The 20,017-nt window shown below is 50.0% G+C and overlaps 1 non-coding gene across 1 annotated transcript in view; it reads right to left on the bottom strand.

Annotated features, from left to right (window-relative positions):
- Positions 1-20,017, bottom strand: part of LOC123770444 (uncharacterized) — a 157,232-nt gene that overhangs the window by 73,230 nt on the left and 63,985 nt on the right. Inside the window, exons 9-12 of the transcript XR_011222172.1 lie at positions 19,401-19,781; positions 18,406-18,661; positions 16,424-17,444; positions 601-841 (exon numbers count right to left, since the gene is read on the bottom strand). This is a non-coding gene — a transcript (uncharacterized protein). The remainder of the gene's footprint in view (positions 1-600; positions 842-16,423; positions 17,445-18,405; positions 18,662-19,400; positions 19,782-20,017) is intronic.

Genomic DNA, 20,017 nt, shown 5'->3' on the forward strand with positions numbered 1-20,017 from the left:
TATATCATTTCGCTAACATCCAACAATTATGTTTAAATATACATCTCCCGGCTGATCCCACTATGAATTTTTCAGTTGGTCATATCTGCATTTCTGATTGAGCTAAAATACAACAAAAGTTCATATCATCATGACCAAGTGAATGTATTTTAAAACAAGACTTTACTGCCCAGTACAAATCAAGAATGTAGGACGACACCGTCTACATGCCAGAGAGAGAGAACACAAGTGTACAATACGCTTGTTCTAAATTACTTTACAAACGTTGCGTTAATTTTAAATTTTTTAATTTTTCCCGAGTGGCGAGTTTATTGGGCAGCGCCACTCATCTTGTGAGTGGACACACTGCCATAACAGCATGTACAACACTCCCCAATAGGAAGAAAACCCACTGGGTTGTTCATCCTGTCACTTGTACCCAGACACAGCTGGGACTTGCTTAACTGTCTCAAGTTCAGCAAGTACCAGCTGTGTCTGGGTACAAGTGACGGGATGAACAACTCAGCGGGTTTTCTTCCTCTATGCGTTAATTGATCAAGTCATATTCTCTCTGGTGCTTAATGAACACCTAGTATGGCTAAATACTCAGGTCATACCCACCCTGCTGCTCAAAGAAGTAAGGAACTCCTAAACTAGCCAGGTAAGGGACGAGTGGTCTTGGGTCATACGATGCACTCATTGGGTCCACTGTTACGGCACCCACAGAGAAATGGATTCCTCTCGCACCAGCGTAAAACTGATACTGCCGAAGTGTATGAAGCAGTGACAGAGAATCCTTTCCTCCAGACAGACAAACTAGAACGCGGTCACCATCTTTTATCATATCAAATTCCTGGAGAGCCTGAAATTCAAAGATAGTTGTGAAATTCATGTACTCTATGTATATTTTTGTTGTATATTTCATATGAATTAATACAGTAATAAAGCATTGAGTGTAGGAAACTACAGGTTTCTGGGCTCCGTCTTACTTTCTTTGACCTCAAGTACTATTACTAATCAATCAGACTAGCAAGGTAGACATACCATGTAAAAGAGACCCAACAAAGAAGCTGCCTGGCAAAAGAAGGTACCTTGTATTGTAACCAAGAAACTAGAAGTAAAAATGAGAAAGGGCTCAAAACCAAATCCAACATGAGGACCCAACTTCTTCCTTTCAGAATGAAGAACAGGAGACTGATTCCAACTTGCACAGTCACATGCAAAATTATGAAAACCTAGTCCACACACTATAGAATGAACCAAAGGGGGCATTCCAAAGCGGGCAGTTATAGAGGAGCCGAGATGGTATAAACCAACACAAAAAACCAGCGTTGAATGTAATGAAACGCCATTTTCTGGGTGAGCCCCGGAGGCTCCCTGGAGCTTATCAGGCTAATGTATGTTATGTTAGACCGAGACATTAGCTAAGGAGTTCAGACCTACCAGGGACCAGCGCCAGAACTTGGCCCCTTCAGAGAGGTTTCAGGGAGCAATGGCCCTGGAAAACCCCATATGGTTGGGGGTTTTCCTTATCTGCCATCGACCGGGGTTAGGCACCCAGAAAGGTAGGCGTAACAAAACAAACCCCACATGGTAAGAAACTACAACAAAAACCGAACAGAGAGGTAGAAAACTCCCTACAATCCCAAGGAAACAAGCAAACAAGCAAACATCACACTTTACTGCCGCGCCGATCGTCCGCGCAGCCCTCCCCACCCCGGAAGGGGGAGGGGGGAACCCCGGACATGCCGCGCCGGCTGCCAAGCTCCAGTTCGGAAGCTAAGCTTCAACCAACGCGAAAAAACCGCCGACCGGTGGGAGGGAGGGTTTCCAGGGAGCCTCCGGGGCTCACCCAGAAAATGGCGTTTCATTACATTCAACGCTGGTTTTCTGTGGGGAGCCCCTACGGCTCCCTGGAGCTTCATACCCAAAGAGAAGGAAAAGAAAGGGCTAACCCGGGAGGCGGCCGCCACAAACTCTGCAACGCAAAGCCAAGACAACCGGTCGCAAACCTGCGACCCAAGGCAACAAGAACGCCCAAGAACAGACGCACATATGGATGGGCGGCCAAAAACCTGTGCGACCCACAAATCCCTGCGCCCGAAACGAGCCCGAGATGTCACCAACACAGCAGCAAATGCTGCAAACGTCTGAACAGCACGGGCGCAAAGACAGACCGCAGGAAGAAGGAAAACACTGCGGACGACCTGGGAGACCCGAGCCCTGAAAACAGGGAACGAAGGAACCGGATCCACCACAGCGCATCCCCAGGCACGGTACGCCGGCAACAGCAAAAAGCACAACCGGACAACACAGGACGCACCCCCCGGCCAAACCAAACAAGTACCAATACCCCAAGAACCCCTCCGGAAAGCAGCCGTCACGACCGGCGCCAGGACAGAGAAAGGCTGCACACCTATAAAGCTACCACCAGTACCAAAGAGGAGGAAACTGAAACCGAAGGGGCTACCACAAACTGAGGGGAAGATAAGAAGGCACCCTGAACAAGGACCAGGATGGCTCAGGCGACTCATGAGCAGGCCGGAGGGGAAACAAAACGCGAGAAAACGTAATAAACGTCATACTGTCTCCAAGACGAAGCTCGCAGGTGGGACACCGTCAACAAAGCCACCTGAACACCATAGAGATGGTGATACCTGCGTCAAAATACCAGACGCGAAGAGCCAAAGAGAAGGCCGAACCAGTCACGGACAGGACCGATTCGGCCTGCTGAAAGAGGCGAAGCCTCAGGAAAAACGCCCCGGGTACGGACACCTATCAAGCAGCGTCTGAAAAGAAGGCCGGGCCGGCCACCATGGAACCATAAGGACTGTTCTCGTGGGAATGGGCTGCAACCGAGCCAGAACCCGAAGCAACAGCTTGACCGGGAGAAGAGGTACAGGTACCCCCCACCTCGACCAGGCCTGCCGAAAGCCTCCACCGTGAAGTCCTCGCAGGTGGGAAGGGCGCCACAAAACGGGCGACGCCTAGACCACGCCGACCCGAAGTCCATGGCCAGGAGTCCATAAGCCCAACAGAGCCAACAAAACGAATCGGCGACGACTGGCCAACCCACGAAGAGGAATGAACCAAGACAGTGGTCCACCAGGACGCAGGACACAGCCCGGACACGAACCACACGGTTAACCAAACCCCCTGTGGTTCCGGCAAGAACCACCAGAGAACAGTCCAAACAGAGCTGAATGGTAGAGTACCTAGTGACCCAAACCTTCCGAAGCGCAAACCAGACAGCCATGAACACCTGAACCGGGCTGTGAGCCCGACGGACAGACAGACTCCATCAATCTCGGCCGACCTGGTGAGCACTGGTCACAAAGCCCCAGCCGAGAGACGACCTGTCCGTGAACACATCGAGCGAAGGCTCGGGGAGGTGCCAAGGCACGGAACCCCGAAAACCCCAAAGAGGAAGCTGGTGACGCAGCACCAACACCAGATCCCCAGAGGAACCCAAGGAATGCAAGAGGCGGAAGGGGAGTCTCCGTAGGAACCAACCGACACCGGAGCCAAACCCGACTCCGCGGGCAGACAAGCACGCCGAAGTGCAAACTCCCGCACAACCGCCCAAGCAACCGCTGAGCAACCCGGGACCCCCTCCTGAACAGCCAAAGGCGGGACCACAGCCGCAGTAACACTTCTGGAGGGAAGACAATGAGGGGGCCCAAGAGCCTGAAACAAGGCCCAGGTCCGAACCCGGGACGGAAACAGAAGGAAAAACCTCCAGATCACCAGGAAACCAAACCCAGCGATCTGGAAAGAACCATCCCCCGGCGAGCAGACAAGCGGACTGACTGGGAGCCCACTCCAGCCAGTCGTCGAGGTAGGCCAGACACCGAATCTCAGACGCAGACAGGGCACTAAGATCCGGTAAAGATGCAAAGAGTATACAAAGTGCCCTTTACAAAATAGGGAAGGCAATAAAAACAGCAAACCTGAAGCCCCACCACCAAAGCATTATATGACAATCATATTAAGACATATTATGACATATGACAATCATTATATGACAAAATGACAATTATAATCAAAGCAATATATGACAGAGTGCTGGGAAGACGGGACACCACGAGAGTAGCTCTCATCCTGTAACTACACTTAGGTAAGTACACATAAGTAATTACCAACCGTGCTAGCCCCAGAAAAACTGGAGAGGAACGTGCCAAGAAGTGACCTGGAGGTCCAGGTCCACCATCCATGCACCCGGCCCTAACAGAATCCGAACAGGAGACAACAGTCCTCCGAGGAGGGCAGAGGATCCAGGGCGCAGACTGAAGTAGTCCAGAAGAACTGCAGACTGGAAAAGCTCATGACTGCAAAGAGCAGACGGGAAAAGATCATGACTGCAAAGAGCAGACGGGAAGCCCAGAAGGATGGGGCGGATCGACCACGCCCCACGCACCCACGAAGAGGAAATGACGAAGCGCAGGGGAAGAAGCCCACCCCGCCAGCTCTGAACCCCCCCCAAGGGGGAGAAGCCGTCCTCCGACGCCAGCAGAGGCCGGAAGACAACCCAAAGCGCCCACCAACAGCGGGACCAAGCGAGAGGCAACAGAGCAAGCTGCTCCCCCAGCGCCCAGTCAACAGAGAAGGGAACAGAACCCCTTCCGAAAGAAAAAGTACACTACCGAAGTCATGAGGAGAGACTACGGGAATGAAACCACACTTCGCTGGAAGATGAAGTGAGGGGAGACCTGATCACCACATTCAAGATACCCAAGGGAATCGACAGGGTTGATAAGGACAGGCTATGTAACACAAGGGGCACACGCACTAGGGGACACAGAAGGAAACTGAGTACCCAAAAGAGCCACAGATAGAATTAAAGTTTTTTTTTTTTTTTTTTTTTTTTTTTTTTTTTTTTTTTTTTTTTTTTTTAGTGGCAGAATGGGAACGGGAAAGCACTAGGAAGTAATGTGGCGACTCCTCACACAAGTAACGAGGCTGACCCCCATACAATGTCACATGTAGACATGACAGAGCCCAAGAGGCACAGGAACCGATACACCTGTTGATGGACGGTTGAGAGGCAGGACCAAGGAGCCAGAGCTCAACCCCCACAAGCACCACTAGGTGAGGACATATATTGTAAAAGCACAAGCCGCCGACTAGTGGCAGAGAGCACTACGCCGGCCAGGCAAAGAAGGCACAAAACTGCATCAAAAGGCCCACCTCGACAGCAAAACCACAAAGTCCCAGCACAACCACAACATGTGCCAAGAACCAAAAAGCTCAGTCTGCAAGCCAGGAAGACCCCGGAACCCCAAAAGGCAGAACCGGGTCACACGAGAAAACAAAGTCCCCTGAACCCACAAAAGGGGGCCCAAGAGGAAGAAACCTCCAGAACGAAACCAAGGAACCCAAAGGAACCCAGAATCGAACCAGGGGGAGCCCAAACCACCACATTTGCCGGCGGAGAACACCACTGAAAGGCAAAGCACAGACCCCAGCAGAACGCCCTGGGAAAACGGTCCCAACAGACCGAAAACCGAGGGGCAAGGTGTGGGAGCAAGCATACCAGCCAGGGGCACTGAGCCTAAACCCATAGGCTCAGACCCAAAATCAACACCCAAACGTTCCCAGAGGAACAGGCAACGGCAAGAAAACACCAGAAAAACAAAGAAACGACAACAGGAGAACAAAAACCCTGAAAAATTTTTGAAAACTCACCAGAGACGCTCGCTTGCACACCCAGACGCATGTAAACAAACCGCAACGCCGCCCTGGTGGCCACGCCGTGAAACCGGCAGACGAAAATGGCCGCCAGCAGGGGCTGTGACTGACGCTAAATACACAAAAACACGCCAGCAAATGTGGGAAGCTAGCAGACTGGAAGGGCGAAAAACGACGCCCAACAGCAGAAAAACCCCTGAAGGGGCAAAACCGCCCCAGAACTGCTAGCAGGCAACCCCCACAGCCCCGGGAACCAACAACAGAGGCCCCGGGGCAGAGCCGTCCTCCAAGCCCTCCGCCCTTAAAGAAAAGCAAGAGCCCCTGGGAAAGGCAACAAGAAAGGGCCGCTGGTAAGACCCAGAAGCCTTGGCAGGAGGCACAGGCTCAAACCTCCGTCCCCAACCCGAACGGGGCAGCCCCCGAAAACCGCCCGAGTCTCTGCCGCAACTAAACCCCGCCCCGACCCCGGAGCCGGGAACATGGAGAGAAAGGGGCGAGCAGCACCTAACCAAACGGGGCGGCCACGGGGCATTCGAGTGGGAAACCAACCTAGCATGTTGCAGCAACCTAACCTAGCTTACAACATGGATGCCGCCTGTACTCTGAACAGTAATAACATCAGGAGAGTACTGGAGAACAAGCAGAGAATCACTCGCAAGACTCCGGGTCAAGGTGTCAGTGACCCAACAGGCAGCACGACGGAGGTAAAATTGGCGACTGTCACCCGGAGACAAGGGAACAGCAACCAACGATCCCGTACAAGACGGGTTGGAACCCGGAAGACACATTCAATGGTCCCCCGAGCCCAGACAGGGGTTTCCAGGGCCCGTAGGGTAACAACTACGGGAAGCCCGGGCAAGGTGTTGCTAACCGGTTAAGAAACCCAAACATAACAAGAGGGTAGATTATAGCACTGAAAACCCCTGAGACGTGTACAAGCACGGGGGCCTAGCAGAGGGCCGCCAAACACTACCAGTGGAACTATAACCACCTTAGGCAGACCCCCACCAGGCAAGAAAAATGAAAAACAAAAGAAAAACCCCGCAAAAGTACACCGTCTCCAGAGGCAACAGAAACCGGCCGCCGCTTAGGTGGCAGGCTGCGCAACACCTTGACGCCCTAACCAGCACAATACCAATCCCTACCCAGGGCCAAACAAGGGCCCCAAGCCCCATCTGGCCCCAAGAGCGAGGCAAATGCCGAGCAGCAAGAACCTCTACGGGAATGGTTCCCGAACGCCCCAGGGAAGATAACCCTGTTACGCAAGGGCAGTACTCACAGGGCGCTTAGGGAAGTCAGCCACTAAGCACATGCAGCCCCGGCATTGATGAAGTACTCCTGGCCACCGCACACCACAACACACGGCAGTGAACGCCACACAAGGCAAACACCGCCTAGGAAACTGAGGCCAGAGAAGCGTCAATCCCGGTTGACATTAAAATGGAGCTTGGCAGCCGGCGCGGTATGTCCGGGGCTCCCCCCTCCCCCTCCCGTGGTGGGGAGGGCTGCGCGGACGATCGGCGCGGCAGTAAAGTGTGATGTTTGCTTGTTTGCTTGTTTCCTTGGGATTGTAGGGAGTTTTCTACCTCTCTGTTCGGTTTTTGTTGTAGTTTCTTACCATGTGGGGTTTGTTTTGTTACGCCTACCTTTCTGGGTGCCTAACCCCGGTCGATGGCAGATAAGGAAAACCCCCAACCATATGGGGTTTTCCAGGGCCATTGCTCCCTGAAACCTCTCTGAAGGGGCCAGGTTCTGGCGCTGGTCCCTGGTAGGTCTGAACTCCTTAGCTAATGTCCCGGTCTAACATAACATACATTAGCCCGATAAGCTCCAGGGAGCCGTAGGGGCTCCCCACAGAAAAAACTTATTTTAGTGAAAATTGCTACCAAAAGCCAAACAAGTGGATAGAACTCCCCAAAAAGACAAGCAAACGAGCATGACGTTACATGTCACCGTGCCGCTCTCTGTGCAACTACCCTCCACCCTCCCCAGGAGGAGAGAAGGGGGAGCCCCAGACCCCCCACTATCCACCCGTCAGTTCTGAGGCTGGACATCAAAAAACGCGAAAAACTGCCGACCAGAGGGAAGGAGGGATGCCGGGGTGCCTCCGGGTCTCGCCCAGAAAATGGCATTTCATTACATCCAACGCTGGTTTTCTGGGGGGAGCACCTTCAGCTCCCCGGACCCGCAAACAGGGAAGAAGGGAAACCGGATCAACGAAAAGCGCGTCCTTGGACACAGAAGCCCTGGACACAGAAGCACAAATAACGGTGAAGGGCCGCAACCGGACACAAAACATGATGCACCCCCGGCCCAACCAACCAAGCATCAACAACCCAGGGACCCCTCTGGAAAGAAGCAGTCTTATTCTTTGCCAGAAAAGAAAAAGACTGCAAATGAAGAAACCAATAGCCATGACCGAAAGAGCAGAAACCCTTGCGCCAGAGGAGAGCATGAAGCTCTCTGACCCGACCCCAAGAGACCAATGCCAACAGAAAAAGAGCCTTCGAGAAATAATCCTGAACCAATGGGGCAACAACAAACCAAGGAGAAGAAATAAAAGAGAGCCCTGTCCAATGACCAGGACGGCTCAGGCGGGGCACGAGCAGGACGGAGGTGAAACAATGCACGAGACAGCATGCAAAACGGGTCAGAAGTACAGTAACATCAATAACAAAAGCAAGCTGAAGCGGCTCCGCCAGCGCTGCACAATACTAGGCGACAGTGCATAAGATGACGGTCCTGGAACAACCAAGAGAGAAAGGACAATACCACCCTAACAGACAGCAAAGCACAACGACCAAGACGCAAAAAGAACCGGAAGGACCGCCAGGAAACTTCATACTGCTGCCGAGACGAAGCCCACAGGTGGGACACTAAAAAGGAAGCCACCTGATCACCATAAAGATGATGATAAACTCGAGTCAAAAATACCATACGCGAAGACTCGAGGAGAAGATCGAACCAGCCACGTGACTCTCCGGTCCGATCTGCTGAAAATGGAGGAGCCGCGAGAAAACCTCCAGGTTCGGATACCGAGTAAGCAACACCTGAAACCACGGCTGGGCCGGCCACCACAGGGCCAAGAGGACTACTCTTCCCTGGTAAGTCTCCAAGCGAGTCAGGACCTGGAGCAACAGCGGAACCGGGCGAAAGAGGTACAGGAACCCCCACCTCGACCAGTCCTGCCAAAAGGCATCGACCCCGACGGTTTCGCAGTCGGGGAAGGGCGCCACATACAGGGGAAGGTGTCGCGACCACGCCGATGTGAAGAGGTCTACCTCGGGGAGCCCGAACGTCTGGCAAAGCCAATGGAAGGAGTCGGTGTCGACCGTCCATTCCATGGACAGGAGAACGAAACAAGACAGGCCGTCGGCCAAGACATTGGACATTCCCCGTACGCGAACAGCCTGGAGAGCCACACCCTGAGAACTCAGCAGACAAGTCACCCAAAGCAACCAATGCCAAAGAGCTGAGGACCGCATCGAACCCCCTCGGTTCAGGCAATGAACCACTGGGAGCAGTCTGAATGGAGCCGAATCCTCGATCCGAGGGTGATCCAAACCCTCCGAAGAGTAAACCACACCACCGCGAACTCCTGCACCGTGCTGTGGGCTGGATGGAAGGACAGACCCTACCGTCCCTGGCCGGACTGGTGAGCACTGGTCACAAAGCCTCAGACGAAAGACGACACCAATGAACACATCGAGCGAGGGTTCGAGCAGGCACCAAGGTACTGAACCCCGAAAACCCTGAAGAGGAAGCCGGCGATGCAGCAGCTGATGCAAGGCCCCCGGGGGCCGAACCCAGCGATCGCGAGAGGGGCAGAAGGGACGCCCCTAAAGGAACCAGAACAGCCGACAAAGCCGAACCCGACCCGGCGGGTAGACCATCATCGCAACGTTCAGGCTCCCGCACAGACCCTCAAGCAAACTCCTTGAGGGTCTGTGCGGGAGCCTGAACGTCGCAACGACCCAAAACAAACTTCCTATTCTGGCTGAAAACAATGAAAATAGCCAACCGAGTGGACATAACTCCACAAATGAAAACAAGCAAACAAGCATGACATCACACAAGTCGCTGCCGCATGTCTGCACAACTTCCACCCCCTCCCCGGGAGGGAGAAGGGGGAGCCCCAGACCCCCACACTGGCGATCCACCCTGCTGTTCTGAGGCTGGATATCGAAATACGGGAAAACCGTCGACCGGAGGGAGGGAGGGAGGGTTGCCTGGGAGCCTCCGGAACTCACCCAGAAAATGGCATTTCATTCACATTCAACAGTGTTTTTTAGGGGAAGCCCCAACAGCTCCCTGGAGCAACTTCACCAAAGACAAAAAGGAAGAAGGGGACTTACCCGGGAGGAGGTCGGTGTCCACAGGCCTCAGCCACCGCCTCAAAGCGACACTAGCCCGACTAGGCCCAGGAACGTTAACGAGGTAGCACGCAGCCAGAACCCTGTTCGACCGCCAAAAACCCTGTGCCCGAATGTCAGCCCAGGACATGTTACCAAAGGCAGGCAACAAGAGCAGCAAACTTATAAATGTCATGGGCACAGGAATAGACCGCTTGCTGGCTAGACTTAATAACCCTGCGGATGACCTGAGAGACCCGTACCCGCAAACAGGGAAGAAGGGAAACCAGATCAACCCAAAGCGCATCCCCGGACACAGAAGCCGTGACTGCGCAAATAATGGTGGAGGGCTGCAACCGGACACAACACATGACATACAGAACTCACAATAGCGTGATGCATCAAATGAACAAATCCACAAGGGCCGTGACGAGGGTTCAAACCTACGTCCGAGAAGATCCCAAACGCTGCCTTAATCGACTGAGCTACGACATGGTTAAAAGAATTGCAACCGAGAAATCATCCTGATTTACCGACGGATCTTGCAGTCTCTCCGAGACACAAACCAGGGTTTTACACAATTCCCCCATGCACTCGAGCTATGTCAATAGGCTGTTCTACCTCTTCGCCCTTACTTACACTTACTTCATTTCATTTCTTTTAACCATGTCGTAGCTCAGTCAATTAAGGCAGCATTTGGGATCCTCTCAGACGTAGGTTCTAACCCTCGTCACACCCCTTGTGGATTTGTTCTCTTACAACACATGATGCACCCCTGGGCTGACCAACTAAGCATCAACAACCCAAGTACCCCTCTGGAAAGCAGCAGTCTCATTCTTCGCCAGAAGAGAAGGACCGGGCTGAAGACGAACAAACCTATCACCACGACCAAAGTGCAGAAACCCCTGCGCCGGAGAAGAGCATGAAGCTCCGCAACCCGACCCCCAGAGGCCAATGCCAACAGGAAAAGAGCCTTAGACAAACCTGAACCGAAGGGGCCACAGCAAACCGAGGAGAAGAGAGATAGGAGAGCACTCTGTCCAAAGACCAGGACGGCTCAGGTGGCGCATGAGCAGGCTGGAGGTGAAACAACGCACGAGACAGCTTGCGAAACGGCACAGAAGTGAGATCTATACCGAAAGCAAGCAGTAGCAGCTCCACCAGCGCCACATGATGCAAGGCGACAGTATTCAGCATAAGATAATGGTCCTGGAACAACCACAAGAGAATGGACAACACCTGAACCGAAAGCAAAGAATAATGACGAAGAGTCAAAAAGAAACGGAAGGACCGCCAGGAAACTTTATAATGCCGCCGAGACAAAGCCATCAGGTGGGAGATCATCAAAGAAGCCACCTGATCACCATATAGATGGTGATAAACTTGAGTAAAAAATGCAAAACGCAAAGACTCGAGGAGAAGAGCGAACCAGTCGTGTAATAGACCGGGCCGATCTGCTGAAAGAGGCGGAGCCGCAGAAAAACCTCTGGGTTCGGACACCGGGCAACCAGCGCCTGAAACCATGACTGGGCCGGCCACCACGGGGCCAAGAGGACTATTCGCCCTCGGTAAATCTCCAAGTGAGCCAGGACCTGGAGCAACAGCTGAACTAGGGGGAAAAGAAACCCCCTACCTCGACCAGTCCTGCCAGAAAGTCCTTGACAGCAGTCCTGCTGTCGCCGACCCCGACGGCCTTGTGGTCGTGGAAGGGCGCCACGTATATCGGAAGATGCCTCAACCACGCCGACACGAAGAGGTCTACCTCCGGGCACCCGAACGTCTGGCAGACCCAATGGAATGAGTCGGCGTCGACCATCCATTCCGTGGACAGGGGAACGAAACGGGACTCCCGCACCGTGCTGTGGGTGTGGGCCTGACGGAAGGACGGACCCCACCATCCCTGGCTGGCCTGGTCACAAAGCACCAGCTGATAGACGACGTGAGACCCCTGGGGTCCGAACCCAGTGATCACGAGAGAGGCGGAAGGGACGTCCCCGAAGGAACCAAAGCAGCCGACGAAGCCATACCCGACCCGGCGGGTAGACCATCATCGTAAAGTTCATGCTCCCGCACAGACCCTCAAGCAACCGTGAGTGACCCGGGAGCTCTCCAGAAACAAGCACAGGTGGGACCGCAGCCAAAGGAGAAACTCCAGGGGGGAGAGACAAGGAAACAGTCCGAGAGTCCCACACAAGACCCAGCCACGACCAAATCTGGGAAGGAATCAGAAGGAATTTCTGCCAATTCACCAGGAACCCGAACCCGGCTAGCTGGGAAAGTACCAAACCCCTGGGCAACAGACACGTGGACTGACTGGGAGCCTAAACCAGCCAGTCGTCAAGGTAAGCCAAAACCCGAACACCTAACAGATGCAGGCAGGTCACCATAACCCGGGTAAGCCATGTGAACACGTGAGGTTCCAGATTCAACCCGAACGAGAGACCACAAAAGCGGTAACACTGATGTCCCACAACAAAACCGAGCCAGTCCCTGAACCCCCGGATGAATAGGGACGTGCCAATACTCGTCCTTGAGGTCCAGAGACCCCATCCAAGTGCCCGGCTCAAACAGAAGTCGGACCTGGGACAGAGTGGTCATCTGAAACGAGGGGCAAGAAACCGAGGGGTTCAGATGGGACAAGTCCAGAATGAACCGCAGGTCCACACAGTCCAGTTTCGCAACTGGAAACAGACGGGAAACCCACCTGAGACACGTCATCGTTTCGACCACGCCCAAGCGCAACCACTCCAAGATGACCCGACAGAGTGCAGGTGAAGAGGCCTGCCCTGCCAGCCCCGAACCCCCCGAAGGAGGAGCCACCCAACGCCACCGCAGGCCGCGAGAAACGACCCGAAAAGCCCACAAATCGTGAGACCAGGCGTAAGCGAACAGAGCAGGCCTCCTCCCCATCGTGAACCACGAAAGGACTGCTGCCCCTTACGAGAAGCCGCCCTGCGCACAGAGCGAACATCACGCCGACCAGGCGCAGCCGGGACCGAAGGCAGCACCGGTTCTGAAACCAGCACCTGTGGCCTACCGACGAGCGGAATCACAAGCCCTGGTACGACCCCTCCGGGAAGGACCCACCTGGGACCCCAGGAGAATCAATTAGTCAGACATCGGCAGCAACTGGAAGAAGCCGACTAAATATACTGCTCGACCGCAGAGGCTGCAAAAAGCAAAGAACAAAAATGCGAAGACAACCTAAGAACCAGGGTCCAAGCTTATTCCAATCAGGAAGCAAGCACCACCTGCCGACCCGCGAGACGAGCAGTGAAAAACAGCAACAGCACCTCCAGCAGAATCGGCGCAAACAGCTTCAACAGTGCAGATGACGCACGAGCAGCCAAGACCTAGGCGCTAGACCTAGGAACGGCCCCAAGCGCCTCTACATCCTCCGCAAGCCAATCGGAAGACAGCTCCAGGAGAAAAAAGAAACGCAGGACCGAAGCCAAGAAGCCACGCATGCGCAAGTCCTCAGCCACAAACGCAGCTGACAGGGAAGAAACCTGCACATGAAGCTGAACTGCACCAACATCCCACAAAAGGGGAGCGAAAAGGCACTCATTAAGGTGCTCAAAGTCGCCCCCCAGGTAAACCTGGACCACAGTCACCGCCTCATATTACTCCCAGCTCGCACGCCATTGTAAGAGCAGTACTGAAACTGATAACAGCACTATAAGAGACAGGAGGCGGAGCCACATGGTCATGCAGTATCACATCAGCCGAAGAACTGCAGGGTGGATTGCCGGTGCGGGGGTCTGGGGCTTCCCCTTCCCCCCTCCCAGCTGCGCAGACACAAGCTGAACGGCTTGTGTGACGTCATGCTTGTTAGCTCGTTTTCTTTTGGGGAGTTCTGTCCACTTGTTTGGCTATTTTCGTAATTTTTAACCATAATAGGTGTAATACATTGTTTTGGGCGCTTACCTTTCTGAGTACCTGTCTCGGTCGATAGCAGTTATACAATGCTACAAATCACATGTGCATTTCTATAAGCCATTGCTCCTCGTGCCTCTTTGAGGGGGCCAGGTTCTGGCTCGTGGTTCCCGATAGGCCTAGAACTCCACCCACATCAACTGATGCAAAAGTTAGGGATATCCTTATCAGTTCCGGGGAGCCATAGTGGCTCCCCCCAGAAATGCGGAACAATATTCATCCCACATTGAGAGAGAGCCGATTAGCAAAGGGCCTGAACTCCTCACCTGATGAAGAGGTAGAATGTTCAAGAACCTGCCTCTCCATTAAGCCAGAACCTGAAAAGAGGGAGAAACTGGGGATGACCTGGGAGAAATGACACAGGAACCAAGGAACTAAGACACCGGATCAATAAACAATGCAGCATCCAGAGCAACTCAAGTGGTGCATAAAGATTCTAGGACCACCACAACCCTTGACTGAACATATCAAAAGTCAGGACAAAAGAACCCCTCCAGAAGCCAGCCAGCTCAATCATAGCCAGAGGCAATGGTATGCAGAACAAGATTCAGCTAGCCTCAAGAGTGTCCGTCAGTTAGGAAGAGATTCAGGTATTCTTGAAAATATCTATTTGGAAAACACCACCATGGAAGCTGCTAACACTGTTCATCTATGCTATTTGTATCAGATGCATCATCACTGAACGCAGAAAACGATTCATCTATGTATCATCTAAATAAATTGTAGATAGCATAGGATTGCAAGGGTGACGCTCAGAGCTACAACTGGATACGCTCGCTGTATCGTCCTCATAGGTGTTGTATCACTTGCACTCGACCTTTGTGTTAGGTCCTTATTGCACCAAGCTTCACCAATATTATGACCCTTATGTTCTTCCAACAATAAGGTTTGAATTTCACCGACAGAGCGTTATCTTTCAACACCGCGTCGGACAGGTGTTTGGGAGCCAGAGGCGCATGCGCCACCCATGGTTGCTCATTCAGTACTAACCCAGCCAGCAGCCCGAGGGCATTCTGGGAATTTTTTCCAAGATGGCTGCCTCTCACTGGAGGTCCTAAGAGTCCATTTCGTACACAACCAACCTCGTACACATTTAGAATTGGTACCGAAAAATTAAAAAGAGTTTTCTCGGTTGGCACAGTTTCCCACCGACCGAGAATATTCGGTTGGCACAGTTAAGTGGTTAAGGGTTAAACCTAGCAATAGTCTGCATTGGCTCACTGACTTTCTGGAAGCTTTGCTGGTGAGGTGGCGAAGTGTTATCCCACTCTGTGATGGGTTCCAGGTTTTGGCTCTGGTCCCCCAGTAAGCCAAGCAGAACCCCACAGCTGATGTGACCTGGTAGTTAAGAGCCACCTCAGCAAGATAGATTCTGGAGCCACAAAAGGCTCCCTCAGAAAAGATGGAAATAAGAGAGCCCATCCATGAGATTATCAGACACGCCCCAGACATGAACCATACAGATGTCGAAGAAATATAAGAAAATTCACTTTCGCAAACAGTGGTAGACGGTTGGAACAAGTTAGGTGAGAAGCCAAGACCGTCAGTAGTTTCAAAGCGTTATATGACAAAGAGTGCTGGGAAGATGGGACACCACGAGCATAGCTCTCATCCTGTAACTACACTTAGGTAATTACATGGAAACCTCAAGAATCAAACTTCCCACAGAGATTAGCCCCACAGAGGGACCAAAGTGAACCCCACATAAAACAGAACAAAGAACCACTGGAGACTAGTTGAAGTGGAGCCAGCAGACTCCACATCACACACCAACCTCTCCAACCTTACCAACTGGAAAAGAACCAGAAGCCTGGCCTACAGACAAGCAGACCAGATGGGAGCCCAAACCAACCAGTTGTTAAGGAAGGCCAAGATGTACAACCCCAAAAGACAAAATTGAGAAACTATCTGCTTAACATTCTGGACGTTATGTTCAAATCGGCTGCTGCTGGGTTGGAAGCAGCAACTGAGACACCCCACATGAAACCCTAACCAGTCCCAAAACACTGGATGAATCAGGGCACGCCAGTACCCGATCAACATCAAAAGCCCAACACTTTTCAACACTCTCACTTTACATATACGGGCTATAACTGGTCAACCTCTTACAGTGTTTAAAAGAGAATGTGATAAACACTTTCAAAGAATACCTGATCAATCAGGCTGTGACTCATACGTCATGCTGTTAGCAGGCATATCGAGCAGCCTGGTTGATCAGACCACCAACTAGGTGGCCTGGTCAGAGACCGCGCCGCGGAAATGTTGATGCTTAGAGTCACCGGCAGATATGCGACAGATAGGTTAAGAAAATAATTATCAACAGAGACAGTGGTACACCTTTTAACTGTAGTAATAGGCAGAATGAAAAATCAAGTTTAACCAGTCTACTTCCTTCAGAAAACAACAAAATAATAAGTTCAAATACTGTTAATAAAATAAATTGTAACAAGCAAAACGTTAAAACTTACTTCAACTGCAGGATTGAATATATTCTTTGGAGGAGAATGCCACTTATTTTGTACTGAAGTGACAGTGCAAGGATTCGTGTCCTTTCTCTGCATGAAACATGACAGATCTTCACACACTACTTTGGATCTTTTATTAGAAGAAACAACACTGTCATTTTTTTTATGGGTATTGTCTTTATCGAATATGAATTTCTTTCCATCATCCAGTGAGGATGACTTTAAATTATCCAATAAGGATGCCTTTTTATTATTCAGTGTGGATGCCTTTTCATCACCCAATATGGATGTCTTCTCGTTTTCCAATATGGATGTCTTCTCGTTTTCCAATATGGATGTCTTCTCGTTTTCCAATATGAACGTCTTCTCGTTTTCCAGTATGGATACCTTTTCATCAGGGGCCCTTTCCTTCTCTATCAGTTTATCGTGATCAATACGTTGTTCTTGAGTACCGACATTCGCACCAGAATGATCACATGACACAGCGGTGTTTTCGTCTTCTTCACTGGAACTTGCATCTGAATAATTTTGTGTTGGGAAATGTTTGTGATCATCTCTGGCAGCTCTGCTGACTGAAGATATATGGTGTTGTTGTTTATTGCAACTGGATATGTTAATATTTTCACCGTTTTGTCCATTTTGGTCTCTTCCCTTATCTTCCGAGATCTCCATTCTTTTCTTTTGTGATTTCTGGAAGCGTGCACATATTTTCTCTAACAGTTTCATTAGCTCTATTTTGAATATTGGGATTGAACTTCATTGATACATTAGTTGTTTTTGTATTCAGTATATAAGGCCCTGTTGGCTGCCAAACAAAATCTGGCCTCGTGCACAAGTCCGATTCCTTCAGGAGGTAGACCAGCGGCGTGAAGGGAAGGGGACCACAATTGTCACCAGGTAGAACTGAAGTAGTGGGCTGTGCAAGGAACTCTTTTGCTTCACTTGGAAGCAGGAACCAACGCAAACGTGCTGCTTCTTCCCGGAAGAGGATAATATCTTCTGAAACCTGACGTCTTAAAGATACCTGAAATAATAAGGAATAAGAATAAAGGTACAGTATTTGTAAAAACCCAGCAGTAACTGTAAAGAAATGTCTCTTTCTGGTTTGTTCCTCGGTTGTTCCTCAAGCAATTCTTTTGGCCCACGTTGTGGCCTAGTCGTCTAGAGCGTGTCTGGGAATACCCTCCCGTCGATTTTCTTATTGATATACAGTATCACATTACTGTGATTTTCTTAGAATCTTTAAGAATCCTGGCAAATATTTTGTCTGATCTTGGGGAACTTACTGGGTTTTATATTTACTATTTGTTAAATAACTTCCTTCCAGGAAACCCTTAAACTAGTCAACTTGTCCTCTCTAGCAGCTACAAAGATTTGTTCACCTATAGGCTTAATATCAAGGTCTTCACCAGTAAATATAGAAGCAAAATACATATCAAAATACCACCCATTTCTTTGTCATTTTCATATTCTTGACCTCTCATATTTCAATGGTCTAATCTCCCTAATGATCATTTGACCTGAAACCAATCTATTGTTTGAGGGTTTGGCAAGCTGTTAACAGTAATATTTTCTTTGTATCACGAAGTAATGGACAGTGAAAATGACGTTTTTATGGTCTTCTATTTATAGATAGACAAATTTTACCTATGCAGATTGACTGGCATTTCAGGTCAAAAGAACCAAGCAAGTCAACCCATATGAACACAAGCCAACTTAATTTAACGACTCAATGCCGAGTCGTGACTGCTCAATGCTGAGTCAATGCTTAATGACTGACTTAATGCTGAGTCATTACCGAGCGATAGTGTTAAAATAGTTGTAACTGCAGTTTAACCTTTGAACAGGATCATGGGCTTCTATAATATGAACAGAAATGAAGCACCTGTGAACTATTTGGCCTTAAGAGAAAATGGCCTATGAAGGCTTAACCTGGATACTACTTAACCAACAGCCTATATATGATCATAAGTGTGTACACTTACCTTGTTTGAATGATTAAATATTTGTCTAGCTTCTATAAGACAATCTTCATAGTTTGGAGCCTCACCAGACTATATTCTTCCTCTGGTAGGAGAAGAAGCCTTTAGCATAGGAGATGTTCTGCAGCCACAATCTCTCACGGAAGACCAGATTAGTGTGGTGCTTCCATTCACCCGTTTCTGGATTGAAATTATACTGGGGAAGTAACCGCCATCCATTTATGCACACCTCTCTTACGGCACTCAGTATAAAGTCAACCTAAGGAAGGAAAAAAGGCATTTGGAATTTCTTCACCCCACTGAAGCTTAAATGATAACATATCAACAGGATTGATAAAAGTTACATATAACAATAATGCTACTGGATGACATAACTACAACATAGCATGCAGGGGTCAAAGGATTTTCAATGCCATCTCATCAAATTTAATACTATACTGTATAAGAAAAATTAGCAACAAATCCCTTAAATATCTAAGGTGGAACTAGATTATCAGACATTCTTATGTTCCCCCAAAACCTGGTCAGAGACTGGACTCTAAGAGTAGTGATCCCTGGAGCCATCACAAAGCAAGCAGGTACTTGTCTGACACATTAACTTAAGAGTGAAATATTGAACAGGTAATAGGTGGTGGGAGTAGGTAGCATATAAGATAACTAGTAATTTGGTAAAGTATTTCTTTTCAATCTTAAGATTGCCAAGGAGGACTTGTAAATGCTTTTTGAGTATGTATGGTTTTAGCTTTCTATGGTGTATAGAAGCTGGCGGTGAGCTGGATTATTGTTCCAATGAAACAAAATTAAAGTATAGCCCACTGTGAGAACGTTTGAAACTGAATGTGTATCATGGCACTCGTACCTCAAATGTCAAATGTTGCCTTGCCTGACTGTGTGATTTGCCTCCCCAGTTAAAGTAAAATCTTGCCTTTTAGGTCAACTAAGATAGATCAGAAAAAACCTTTATTAAGAATATTAAAAACAAAGTTGGGATTCCATACCTGTTCATCTGAAGCTGTATACGGGATATTAAGGCGAACAAAGCCTGGCCTCAGCACTTCCACATCACTGTGTTCATGCTGTCTTCGAAGATGCGACCTATCTAATCTGCAATCTTCCACCAATAACTTCTCATAGCGTTGAGCAAGGATCCTCATCAATGCCAAGGAGGTCCTGAGCATAAGGTCCCTGCACATGCACAACCTCCTCGGGCTTGAATTCCATACACATCATTCAAGACAGCACAAATAAAATTGTGATGCAAGAGGAGGCCTGACTGCAAATGACGTACAACAAATGACAGAATTGGCAGTCTGTTTGGGAAATCAACATTTCCCAACACCTCTAGTTCTTCAACATTATCTGACAATTCTGAAAGTTTCCTGAAAAATAAACAAATTAAATACATAAGATAAAAATTTAAAATTCACTGTTGAAAGTAGTGAAACATTCAAGTGAACTGGCTCTTGTACACAATTTTTTTTTACATACATCCACAATGCTACCAGACCTCTGAACTTGATTGAGCTCTCTGAGCACCAGGAAAAGAATTCGATGTGCTCAAAGAGGTCAGGGGTAGCATTCAAAGATTGACCCAAAACTGAACAAAACTGCCCAG

Source organism: Procambarus clarkii, chromosome 46 (assembly GCF_040958095.1).
Source record: "Procambarus clarkii isolate CNS0578487 chromosome 46, FALCON_Pclarkii_2.0, whole genome shotgun sequence".
NCBI classification, from domain to species: domain Eukaryota; kingdom Metazoa; phylum Arthropoda; class Malacostraca; order Decapoda; family Cambaridae; genus Procambarus; species Procambarus clarkii.